Here is a 14,030-nt window from a genome sequence, read left to right as displayed (position 1 = left end):
CAGTTCTTAGGATCTGTTGGTTGCAATCAATAAAAGAAAAAATTAAACTCAAATAGTACTAAACTATTCATTAATTCAATAAACAGTATATTACTGATCCAGGCATTGGGGAATTAGTAATGAAAAAATAGTAAAAATCCCTGCTCTTGGGGAGATGAATTTTTCTTGGGGGACAAAGATAAGCAAGCAAATAAATAAATATGTATATGCAGTGATCATACTAGCAATAAAATTAGGGGAGAGAAGGGCACAACGCATAGCTCATTATTTATTTATTTATTTATTTATTTATTTATTTATTTATTTATTTTAGTTCATCTTTTAAATAGGGGAGTCAAGGAAGAACTCATTGAAAGGTGACATTTGAAGAGAAACTTGAAGGAACTGAGGAAGTGAGCCATGGGAACAACTGAAAGACAGGAGTTCTAAGCAGAGGAAACAGCAACACAGAGACACTGAACAAGGCAGGTTTGAAGAAAAGCAAGAAGCCAGTGTGACAGACCAGGAAGTAGTAATATAAGGTCCGGAATATAACTGAGGTCCATATCAGAGAGAGCCTTTTAGGCCAATGAATGGACTTGGGCTTTTATTGATAGTGGAAGTTTATGACTGAAGACTGGCTTGGTTTAGCTTACAATTATACTTTTACTGAATATAGAAAAGGATGGCAAGAATAGAAGCAGACAGGCATTTGGGAGGCTATGGTTATAATCCAGAAGAAAGATAATGTGGGTTTAGATTAGGGCAGTAATAACAGAAATAATGAAATGGTGAGATTCTGGATATATTTTGATGGAAAAGCTGACAAAATTTGCTAACGGATTACATGTGGGTTGTAAGAGGAAAAGGGGAAGAAGTAGGAAGACAAAGGCACCATTTAACAGAATTAGAAAAAAAAAGTTAAATCAATAGAAAAATTAGCAACAAAATCAACATACAGAAATCCCTTGTCTCTATACACCAGTAATAAACTATCACAGAGAAAATTAAGAAAACAATCCCACTTACAAATGTATCAAAAAGAATTAAATATCTAGGAATAAATTTAACCAAGGAGGTGAAAAACCTATACCCTAATAACTGTAAGACATTGGTGAAAAAAACTGAAGACAACATAAATAAATGGAAAGATATACCATGCTCATGGATTGGGAGACTATTATTAAAATGTCCATTGCCAAAGCAATCTTGAGAAAGATTAAAGCTAGAGGTATCATGCTCCTGGATTTCAAACTATACCATAATGCTATAGTAATCAAATCAGTATAGCACTGGCACAAAAACAGACACATAGATCAATGGAACAGAATATGGAGCCCAGAAATAAACCCACAATTTTATGGTAAATTAATCTACAACAAAGGAGGCAAGAATATACAATGAGGAAAAGATAGTCTCTTCGATAAATGGTGTTGGGAAAACTGGAGAGCTATATGCAAAAGAATGAAAGTGAACCACTTTCTTATACTATATACAAAAATAAATTCAAAATGAATTAAAGACTGAAATCTAACACTTGAAGTCATAAAACTCCTAAAAGAAAATATAGGCGGTAAACCCTTTGACCTTAGCCTTACTGATATTTTTTGGATTTGTCTCCTCAGACAAAAACAACAAAAGCAAAAATAAACAAATGGGACTGTATCAAACCAAAAAACTTTCACACAGCAAAGAAAACCATCAATAAAACAAAAAGGCAACCAACTAAATGAGAGAAGATATTCACAAATGACAGAGCCAAAAAGGGGTTAACATCCAAAATATACAAAAAACTCATAAAAGTCAGTATCAAAATAAATAAACAAACAAAAAAACAATCTGAGTAAAAAAAATGGGGAGAGAACCTGAAGAGACATTTTTCCAGAGAAGACATACAGATGGCCAACAGGCACATGAAGAGATGCTCAACATCCCTAATCATCAGGTAAATGCCACAATGAGGTATCATCTTACACCTGTCAAAATGGCTATTATCAAAAAGACAAGAAATAACAAGTGTTGGCAAGGCTGTGGAGAAAAGGGGGCCCTCATATACTGTTGGTTGGGAGGTATATTGGTGCAGCCACTATGGAAAACAATATGGAGGTTCCTAAAAAAAGTTAAAAATAGAACTATCATACGATCCACCAATTCCACTGCTGAGTATTTATCTGAAGAAAATAAAAATACTAATTTGAAAAGACATATGCACCGTATGTTCATGAATATTATTAAAATTGCCAAGACATGGAAACAACCTAAATGTCCATTGATAGATGAATGGATAAAGAAGATGTGGTGTATATATATATATATATATATATACACACACACACATAATGGAATATTGTTTAGTCATAAAAAAATGAAATCTTGCCATTTGTGACAACATGGATGGACCTAGAGGATGTTATACAAAGTGAAGTAAGTCAGAGAAAGACAAATACCATTTTTTTTTTCATTTATGGAATCTAAAAAATCAAAACAAATGAACATACAAAACAAAACAGACTGATAGATGCAGAAAACAAACTGATGGTTGCCAGAAAGGAGGTAAGGCAGGGGGATGGACGAAATAGGTGAAGGGTATTAAGAGGTACAATCTTCCAATTATAAAATAAAAAGAGATACAGATGTAATATACAGCAGAGAATATAGTCAATAATACTGTAACAATTTTGCATGGTGACAGCTGGTAAATGCATTTACTATGGTGACCATTTCATAGTGCATATAAATATTGAATCACTCTGTTGTACACTTGAAACTAATACAATATAGTATATCAATTACTCAATTTAATAAATCAATAAATGAATAAATAAAATTAGTAATGCTATGGGAGAAGTTTCCTTGCAAGGGGGAGAATCAAGACTTCGGTTTTATTCAATAAATGAGATTCACTGGGTCATCTAACTAGAAATCTAGACCAGAGGTTTGGAAGGCTTCAAGATCAGTTTATATAGGTCATTTGATCTTAGTGACTAAATCAAGTAAGTCATCAAAGACTCATTTTTTTCTTTCCATTTTTCCATCTCTGTTACAGTCACTGTCTTCCTAAGGATGACTTCCCACATGATCAAACGATAACTGCCATCAGAAATTGGAACTATGTCTCCACATGCAGTAGGACAGGCAGGGCAATTCTCACAACCATAAGAAAAAGTCTTGAGGCTCTGCTGAATAGATCTTTCCTAAACCAACCCCTGTGTCTCAGAAAAATGTCAGAAAACGTTAACTAGATTAAGCCTACTTCACTTACAAACTAATCACCATCTAAATGGTATTATGGGATTACCTAATTGTTTAGACCAATTTGCTGTCACTATTGGAGGTAGAAGAAGGTTAATCCTACCTAAACCAAAGGGTTGCTACATAATCAGGTAAGAGTGGAAGAGATATAAAGACAGGCACAGGGGCGCCTGGGTGGTTCAGTTGGTTAAGCGACTGCCTTCAGCTCAGGTCATGATCCCAGGGTCCTGGGATCGAGCCCCACATCGGGCTCTCTGCTCAGCCGGAAGCCTGCTTCTTCCTCTCCCACTGCCCCTGCTTGTGTTCCCTCTCATGCTCTCTCTCTCTCTCCCTGTCAATTAAATAAATAAATAAAATCTTTAAAAAAAAAAAAAAAGACAGGCACAATGCCCATTATAAATGCACAGAAGAGCGAATGACTTAATTTGCAACCATTCTTACAAGCCCTTGGCAATTCCTATCCTGAGGAAATCTCACTGGCTGTTTTTTGGGGGTTTTTTTTTGTTTTTTGGGTTTTTTTACTTAGGTTCCTCAACACAGAAAGAGTTCCATGTTTACATAACCTTTCCTTCAAAATCTTTCTATTTCCTCTTCATATTACTTCTTGGCTCCCTAAACCCCGTTCCCTAGTGTTACCATCAGAATATTCAAAATCCCCATAACCTGCCACTTCATAATGCAGAGAAATTAGTTTCATGCCAGTTTTGCATACATACAAATTCACTAAGGTGACCTGTTAAATGAAAGACTGTTCACTCCAGGTATGAACTCCTTAGCAGAACTTAAGAATCTACAGAGGTTTTTAAATTGGGTCTTTTTCCTTTAAACACATGCAGGTTTTTATTCTTCCCCTATCAAGCTCTGTGGGTGAGAGGGAGCTATAGGGATCTTTTTTAATAGATACGAATTGCCTTTAGAAAACAGAAGTAACAAGACAGATAGATAGGATTACGTGTGTTTCTCTGATAATTTATTGTATTTTCTGTTTTAAGTAGTTTAACCTTTTTTCACAACAATTATTCAGTGAATCAAGATCTCTAAGTAAGGTATGTACAAAGTGCTATAAAAGCTAAGTAAAATGGGCATCTAATTCTGCCCAACATGGTGATAAGAATGGGTATTAAGTATCTTTTAAACAGTACTAAAGCTACTACAGTTTCCAAAAAACAAAACTGTATTCTAGAAAGATACTCCTAACAGTTATGGAGGAGCAATTAGAAGGATGATGAGTAAAACTAGATGCCATACAATTGCATGGAGCACTAGGTGTTATACACAAACAATGAATCATGGAACACTACCTCAAAAACTAATGATGTAATGTATGGTGATTAACATAACAATAAATTTTTTTTTTTTAAACACTAGATGCCATACAGTCAGTTAGGAAGCTACAACAATAGCCTAGTAAAGATAGAATAAGGAACTGGTCCACAACACAGATTGGAAAGAGGCCCCAGTCCAAAGATAGCTATGAAATTGAACTATTATTATGCTGTCTCCTTAATATTTCATATAAAACTCACTATAGCAATATGGGGTGATACCTTTGGAAGCATAAAGATTGAATAAACAATTTGCTATTTTGCTACATTCTTTTGGATTTTGTTATTTTGTCAACATCTTTTTTCTTCCTCCATTAACAACACCTGAATTTTGCTTCTAGAGAAATGCTCTTTTCCCATCAGATATAATCTGGTTAGAATAATCAAGAGGATCTGTTTTCTTCCATATTCTTCAGTTTAAACTAATAAGATTGATCTTCTCTGAAATTTGTGAGAGTGGGAGTGGGTAGGAAGGAACAAAGATGATCAGCAGTAACACCTGATGAAACAGTCTATTTGTTGTTACTACTGTAATTCAAAAAGCTGCCCTGATTCTTATAGTTTAGATTTTTCAGACTTTCTTTTAAGTAAGATATCCTTATATCTCCCTCCCTAGAAATTATTTTCTGCCTATATAAGCTAGGATGGGTTTCTATTCTTACAACAAAAGCAGCCTAAATAACACAAAAGTATGGTAAAAACAAATGAGCCAAAACATAACAGGGCTAAGAACCCCAACCCCTTAATACTTGGTCCAGTAGCTTTTGCACCATGTCATGCTGCCTTTAAATATTCAACAAGAGAAAATGTTCTTCAGACATAAAAAATATATTATCTAATGGAACTGTGTTCTTTAACACCATAATAAATTATAAAGAAGGATATAATAACTGATTTAGATCCCATGAGACGATGGCAAAGAACAAACTGGATATTACACATGCTAGGACTTCATGACAGCACATCCTACCTTAGCTATTTCTGGGAATCATATAAAAATACTCAGTAAATATAACATAGTCCTGGGGGTCTAGAAGGAATGGACCACATGCCAAGTGCTTGGACCTTATCATCAAAACAATCTGGGAATTTCTGAGTTCCCATTGTTGCTACTGCTACTGCAAAATTCTATCTTGTGGTTTGTGGGTAAATTAAGAGAACCTTTAATCAATACTTTAAATTGGAGGTTTTGCAAATAATAAAAAGCCTAGTTGAATAAATTTAAAATCATCTTCTTGGTTCACTGAATGCGCAAGAATAAAATTTAATGGAACCAGGAAGCTCCTTTCTGCTCAGTTTGCCCCCAAATTCAGGTGATGATCAAACTCCTGTGACCATACTTTGATCTTTCTGGCTTCTCCGGGATGAAGGAATTCTCTAATTTATCTTCTAGGTAGGGAATATGGCTCCTTCCACAGTAAAAATCAAGCTGAAATTTATAATACAGAACTATTAGAAGGGGAAGGAAAAATGAATTCAAAGAGAAACAACCCAAAAGGCTGAACAATCCTGAAAGCTGACAGGTATCAGTGCTGAAAACATTGGCAGATTGCCAGAAAGAATTTCAGAAGAAGATATTCAAGTTTAAAAGAGCTAACTTTGGAATGAGAAAAGGCAGTTAAGTAGAGAAAAATCAAAACAAAATGGGTAAAGGGAAAATAATGTAAAATAATCAGGGTTCAAGAAGAGACACTGACAGTCCCTTTGCTTTAATAAGAAAAATACCAACAACAACAAAGTAAAAGTTTTGCTTTTCTACTTGAGGAATTACTAAAAATGAAAATCCATTATAACTAAGCAACAACACTGACAATTCCTCTAATTTAGTAGACTGTGGTCTAATCAACAAGACAAATTAAGAATATTGGTAAATAAAGTATAATTTCCTTGACCCTGGCCATATACATTTGAAACTACAGGCCATGACCTCCCACTGAGCTATTCTCCGAAGTTCCACCGGTAGAGGTGACCTTTATGTTTTTCCTCATAAAGTCATTTTATTTAGGTTCCAAACAAACCACAGAAAGGATGACCACAAATTAATCCGTCCACTCACGAGCTGGGAACCCAAAGTTTCCGGCTCCTGCCAGCCCGAGCTGCAGACAGAACCAGGGTCTGGGTCTTCGGGCCGTCACAGTTCGCCCATAGACCCACCCGCCTGGGCAGGCCCGACGCAGGCGCCCAACACAAGCAGGACTCCGAGGGGCCAAACAGTGGATGGCCCCTCCCCTCGAAGCAGAGGAAAACCCAGAGCCAATACGGAAAAGGAAAAGTGGGAGCTAAAACAAACAACCCAAGGAGAGGGGCAGTACAAACCTTCCGTGAGGTAGTCTCCACATCAGGGGGTGCCCCCAGAGCCCGCACACTAGGCCTGGGGTGGTAAAACTGGCAAGGTTATTCGGCGGGGGCCGCCGCGTCAGGATTCCTTGCAGCTGGAGTTGGCCCTGGCTTGGGTCTCGCGGCCCTCATATACTCCTCCAAGCCCTCATGGGACGTGGGGGCCTCGGCGTTCAGGAGGTACTTGGCCAGCACAGCAGGCAGCTTTGCGCAGTCGGGCTCTGCATCTACCTCGGTCGCCGGACTTGCTTCCGGGTCTGTGTAATCCGGGTCCTTGCCTTTGCTCTTTCTACTTCCGGTACACTACCGAGGCATCCACGATGGCCGATAACAAGGGGCTGGGCTCGATGAAGAGGGAAGTGACCCTTAGGAGGACAATCCTGACGTTCTGGGTGGGGTTCCACCGCCCTGAAGGTGGCTCCCCGTTCTGGGGGCCGACGGTGGAGGATGGAGGTGCAAACGTGCCCCGTCACATAGATGTCGGGATGCCACATCTTGGTCAGGAACCAAAAGGTCGAAGGAGAGAAAAGGCAGTCGATAGGGAACTTGAGGCAGGTCTTGAAGTAGCCACCCTCGTAATTGATATTGGGGGGCCCAGACGTGGCCACTTCTCAGCTGTACACCTTCAACGAAAAGGTCACCCAGAAACCCTCGACCGCCTGCAGCACCTTCAAGGCAGCTGTGCCTTCTGCGAGCTGGGCACTAGCAGTCTTAGCAGAAAACTGCTTATCTTCACAATGCAAGGTGGCAGGACAGCAGATCAGTATTTCTAGATTTTTTTTTCTTTTTTTTTTTTTTAAAGATTTTATTTATTTATTTGAGAGAGAGAATGAGACAGAGAGAGAGCACGAGATGGGGGAGGGTCAGAGGGAGAAGCAGACTCCCCGCCGAGCAGGGAGCCCGATGTGGGACTCGATCCCGGGACTCCAGGACTATGACCTGAGCTGAAGGCAGTTGCTCAACCAACTGAGCCACCCAGGCGCCCCTAGATTTTTTTTTCTGTGTACAGTTAATGTATTTGAAAATTTTTATCGTTACAGAATAAATAGTTTGACAAGGAGATTTTGAATTAGTTGTGAAAAGCATCTAGAAAAGATAGCATTTATACAAAGATTTACCTAATAGTATAAAAAGCAGAAGATGAAGGAAATTTCCTTGATAACCAACTGGAAAGCATTTTGATTTCCTATATATTGAGTTCTTTCCGTCTATAAAAGACAATTTTGTTTGTATGTTGCTTATCTGGATGACCATCTATGTGACAGAAGTGTAATGGTATGTTATAAATATGGCTTACAGTCTTTTGGCTTTCATTCCTTAAAAACATTATGAGCTATGTAAAGTTACTTTAATAATTAAGCTATGTAAACTGTAATACATGTTTAGCTTATAGGTGCATTCAGAGTACAAATAAATAGTTTCAATGATCAAAATTGGAGAGTAAAAGTAACTTCTACATGAGAGAACTTTAAAAAATTCTTAGTTTGAAAACATGAATTGACATGCGTTTCTTTTGTTAGACATTTAGACTTATGACCTAGTTCTAAATTTGTTGAACCTTTGCTTCAACAGCACGTTTTGAATTGTTGATCTTCTTTTTAAAGCATTCTTCTATTCCCAAATAATCTCTAACATTGCTCTATCATATATATGAATCTGCATGCAATATTTAATAACTGCCATCATCTGTGTAAGCATATGTCAGCTATCAGAAAAATATGGGGTAACTAGAATTTACCATCCCTACCAATTATATTTCTACAAGATACTGATGACCCATGCATCAATTCTGTTCATGTTGCATAAGAGGGTCAATTTATTAGATAAGCATGGTGAAAATTGGTTAGTTCCTTTGCAATTTTTATTTTTATCATTGTTTGAAAAGTGACATCTACTTAGGAAGATACTTTTTTAAACATTTAGACCTATTTCTAACCTGGATGGAAAAGGTGTGATGAAATGGACCAAAGTTCCTAGACTTAATTGATCTTTTCCTGTTATAAACTATTAAAAAGACTACATAATTTTAATGACCAAAACTTAATAAAGATTTGTAACATAAAACATTTAACTAAATAACAACACCTTAAGACCACAGATACCCTCATCTGTAAACCCTGATTGGGCTTAGCTCAACCATGAATTTATTGGTGAGGAAACCCATTCATGTGTTAGGAATTTCTCCTGCTCCATAATCATTCCAAACTTTGGATTTATGAAGGAAAAACCTTTCACTAACTATAGGTACTTATCAGAGAAAAGCTTTGTTTTTTTTTTCCTCAGTTCTTCTAATGAGTCCTATAGTAACTCCACCAAATGACAGTTTCCAAGGTCTAAACAGAACATTGCAACATGTAGAATATGTGTTTTTCCAATGCCTTTTTTTCCTCATTCAGGGATTATCTGAAATCATGCTTCCATATATTTTTAATTCCATCCTAAAAGCTCCTTCAGTTTGCAATTATTTAATGATTAGTTTACATTGGGAGGGTCTTCTTTTCTAAAATCTGCTGTTGTACAACCAGATTGTCTTAAAGGTCCCTAACTGAATTGCCTATGGGTCCCAACTTTTCCCTTTCAATATGTTGAAATTGCTCAAATTAGAAAGGATAGTTTGTTATACAGATATACAGACAAATATTCCAAAAATGTGGGGTCTCGTTAGCTGAGCAATACTGTTTGTGGAAAGCACCTACTTTTCCATTACTCCATGACACTGTGCAAGTCACTTAACATTTCTTGTTCTCATCTTCCTTCTTTATATAGAAGTTGAACAAGATGGTCCTTTGGGTTCTTTTAAGCTGTAACATTTTATTCTATTCTCAAGAGCCCAATTCTTGAATGTATGAAGGTATTCCTTTCCTAACCTTGCACCTACTATGTGTTAGACTTTACACTACTTTTTTTCAAAATAGAGCTTTTTTTTAGAACAGTCTTAGATTTACAGTAAAAAAAAAAAAAAGCTGAGATGATAATACAGAGTTTATTTTTACCCTGCATGCAGTTTCCTCATTAACATCTGTATGATACTACTGCACGGAGCACTGGGTATTATACGAAAACAATGGATCGTGGATCACCACATCAAACACCAATGATGTATTGTATGGTGACTAACATAATAAAATTTTTTTAAAAATCTGTATGATACATTTGTTACGAGTGACGAACCAGTGTTGAACCATTATAATTAAAGTTCATAGTTTATTCCAGTTTCCTTAGTTATTACCTTATATTCTTTTTCTATTCCAAGATCCCATCCAGGATACATGTATTTGAAGAATACATGTCAGGTAATTTGTGGGGTTTTTTTTTTTCCTCATAGCAAGACTGGGGTTATGGGTTTTAGCAAGGAAAACCGTAGAGGTAAACTGCCATTTTATTACATCATATCAAGGGCACTTACTATGAACTTGATTTATAACATAATACTGATGTTGATGTTGACCTTGATCACTTGGCTGAAGTAGTATTTGTCAGGTTTTCTCATCTCATTATTCCCCCTTTCCATATTGTCTTCTTAGGAAAAAAGTCACTATACATATCCTCCACATAAGGAGTGGGGATTTATAGTCCCCCTTCCAGGAAAGCAGGGTATCTACATAAGTTATTTACAATTCTTCTACAAAATTTATTTATTTATTTATTTATTTATTATTTATTTATTTATCTATCCAATCATTTATATCATCATGGACCCATGGGAATTTATCTTATATTTTGGATTATAATCTAATCCTATATTTATTTTATTGCTCAAACTTTTCCAGTTTTGGCCATTTGCAATTCTTTCAGTTGCCTCTTTTATCCTTTCAACATACCTCATCAGTGTAGGTTTTTGTTTTGTTAGTTTTGTTTTGAGCACTCCCTTAGTTCAGGCTGCTACAAGAAAGGCTACCATAGGCTAGGTAGTTTATAAAATAAATATTTTACTCACAATTCTCGAGGCTGGAAGTCTAAGATCAGCTTACCAGCACTGTTGGGTTCTGGTGAGGAACCTCTTCTGGATTATAGACTGCCAACTTATCATTGTGTTCTCACATGGCAGAGAGAGATCAAGTGAGCTGCTGCCTCTCTTGCCTCTTTTTACAAGTGCACTAATCCCATTTATGAGGGCTTCACCCTCATGTCCTAATAAACTCCCAAAGGCCCTGCCTCTAAATACCATCACACTGAGGATTAGATTTCAATATATGAATTTTGGAGGAACACTTCCTTACTTCCTAGTACTACATAATGCTCCAGACTCATCTTAAATAATTCCTGATCCAGTCCTAGAATCAATCATTTATCCAAGAAGCCCTGGTTCCTCTTATTGGAGATAGTATTTGAAACCAAAGTCTGGGCGCTAAATATCCTTGTTGTTACTGGGGCATCATTGTTTCCAGTACCTCTCAATTGACAGATTAAGAACATATAATTGTATATACTAACCTGTGTATATACACATATCTATAAATATTTCTCTTTTTTTTTTAAGATTTTATCCATTTACTTGACAGAGAGAGACACAGCGAGAGAGGGAACATAAGCAGAGGGAGTGGGAGAGGGAGAAGCAGGCTTCCCGCTGAGCAGGGAGCCTGATGTGGGGCTTGATCCCAGGACCCTGGGATCATGACCTGAGCCGAAGGCAGACGCTTAACGACTGAACCACCCAGCGCCCCTCTATAAATATTTCTGCATGTAACCATTTATATCTATATTAAGCTAAACATGAGTTCATCCTGATGTTTCTGGCTCTGATCTTTTACCATATGGATCATTCTAACTCTTTCCCTTGCTTATTTCTAACCTCCACTTAACAGTGAGAAACCTGGCTTCCACCATCTTCTATTCATTTATTAAGTTGTTCAATTTGTGTATATATATTATAGCTTTATCAGCATTGTTAACTCATACTTTCATGGAAAACAGCTAAAATTACAGTTTTTTGCCTTAAACATTACAGGCTCCACTCATTTCCAGCTATTTACTTTAGCACCTTTCCTCCCTACCTCCTTCTTTGTGAAGTTTTTCTTTTTTTTAATACACTTGTAATACAGTCAGATTCTTTCATCATAGACTGTATTCCAAATTGGGATTCTCCAACCTTCTAGATAATTTTTAAAATATTTGCATACATGAAGGCCACTCTGTGTGATAAAATTCTATAGGTTTTTGACAGATGTTACTATTATGTATTCACCAATACAGTATCACACAGGATAATTTCAGTACCTCAAATAAAAATCTATTTTCACTTATTAGAACCTTCTCCCCCTCCTCCCAAACCTCCAGTAACCACTAGATTTTTTAAATTGTCTGTATAGTTTTAATCTTTATATGCCATTTTAATAATGTTGTATAATTGGAATCTTAATGTGTGTAACCTTTCAGACTATCTTCTTTCACTTAGCAATATGTATTTAAGGATGCCTCATGTCTTTACCTGGGTTGATAGCTCATTTCCCTTACCACCAAATAATATTCCATTGTACGGATGTACCACAATTTGTTTATCATTCACCTGTTGAAGGATAACTTTGTCACTTCCAGTTTTTTATAATTATGAGTAAACCTACTAAAAACACTTGAAGATTTTTGTGGATGTAAGTTTTCAAATCAGTTAGGTAAATACCTAGGAATGGAACTGTTATATGTAGCAAGACTATATTTAGCTTTGTTAAAAAAAAAAAAAAAACTGCTAATATGTCTTTGAAAGTGGGTATCACTTTACATTTCCACCAGCAATGAATGAGAGTTCCTGTTGTTCCATCTTCACAGTATTTAGTGTTGTCAGTGCTTTGGATTTTGACCATTCTAATAGGTGTACTGGTATCTCATTGTTGTTTTAATTTGCATTACTCTGATAGCATATGAAATGGAGCATCTTTCCATATGCTTATTTGCCATCATATATGTTCTTTGGTGAGGTGTCCAAATCTTTTGCCCACCCCCCCACCCCAGCATGGTTATCTGTTATATTGTTTTCTTTTTTTTATTATTATGTTATGTTAGTCACCATACAGTATATCATTAGTTTTTGATGTAGTGCCCATTTTTAAAATTAGTTATTTGTTTTCCTTTGTTTGAGCTTTAAGAATTATTTGTATATTTTGGATACCAGTCCCATATCTCATATTCAGGGTAAGGAAGACTGAGTGATAAGGTTCATATGGAGACGACTCACAAAGCGAAGATCAAAGATAGATCTGAGTAAGGGTAATGCTGGGAAACATGATTCCAAAAGAGACAACAACCATCACAGGGATTTTTGTTCACATCAGTAAATATGATCTCTTTCGTTTTATATTACAAAAGAATGAAGCTGATGGAATAAAAAAGATTAAACTTTAATTCTGAAAAACTTCCTAATCTCTCATTCTACTATTTTGCTATTTTTTCCCAAATTTAAACTTATTTAGGGGCTGTCATATAGAACCAAAATTTATGTGGCACATATAAACTTAGAAACTGAAATAATGTAAACATCATCTAAATCTATAAACTTTATTTCAAAATCAATTTACATAATATGTAAACAAACAGGCTTTCAATCAAAGTTTAATCAACTTATTATTAAATATTAATATAAAACTGACATTCCCTCTAATTTATGTAACTGCTGATCAAGAAAACCCTTAATTTACTTTGTGGTTTCAAACCTCATTTGTCTTCTTCAAGTACTAGGAAAATATTCCATAGACAAAAATTATAAAAGTCAATTTATGGAACATAATTTTACTATTAAGCTTATCTCAACTTGAAAAAGTGCATTTTCAACCAGTTCAGTCTAAAATTACATAGATTCTTTTTAAAATTCATGTTAACCTCTTTAAAGATTTCAAATTAATTTAAAGATACTCTGACCCTGTTATTTGGAAAAAACAACAACAAAATAGCCTTTAAAATATTTAATATTATTTTTCTGATATAAGTATGCATATTTTTGTCTTAGAAATAACTACCACTTGAGATAAGGTAACTGGGTAATTTATCATCCAACGTACAGTCTTGTGAATAAGAAAGAACAATAATAATGATAATAGTAGTGATGAGACAATGGGCATAAACTGAGTCTGTCTGGGCAAACTCGGATAAAGGGTTAATTTAAATTTAAAAAATTTAATTTAAAATTAATTTAAAAAATCTGGGGCG

At 35.8% G+C, this 14,030-nt stretch overlaps 1 pseudogene; it reads right to left on the bottom strand.

Annotated features, from left to right (window-relative positions):
* Positions 1 to 6,950: 6,950 nt before the first annotated feature.
* Positions 6,951 to 10,164, bottom strand: LOC123862160 (ubiquitin-conjugating enzyme E2 R1-like; annotated as a pseudogene).
* Between the last annotated feature and the right edge of the window lie 3,866 nt (positions 10,165 to 14,030).

Source organism: Mirounga angustirostris, unplaced genomic scaffold, assembly GCF_029215605.1.
Source record: "Mirounga angustirostris isolate CCGP_5_RB_7025 unplaced genomic scaffold, mMirAng1.0.hap1 SCAF_9, whole genome shotgun sequence".
Classification (NCBI taxonomy): domain Eukaryota; kingdom Metazoa; phylum Chordata; class Mammalia; order Carnivora; family Phocidae; genus Mirounga; species Mirounga angustirostris.
The sequence above is the reverse complement of the archived record's forward strand: the minus strand, read 5'-3'. Positions and strand labels throughout refer to the sequence as shown.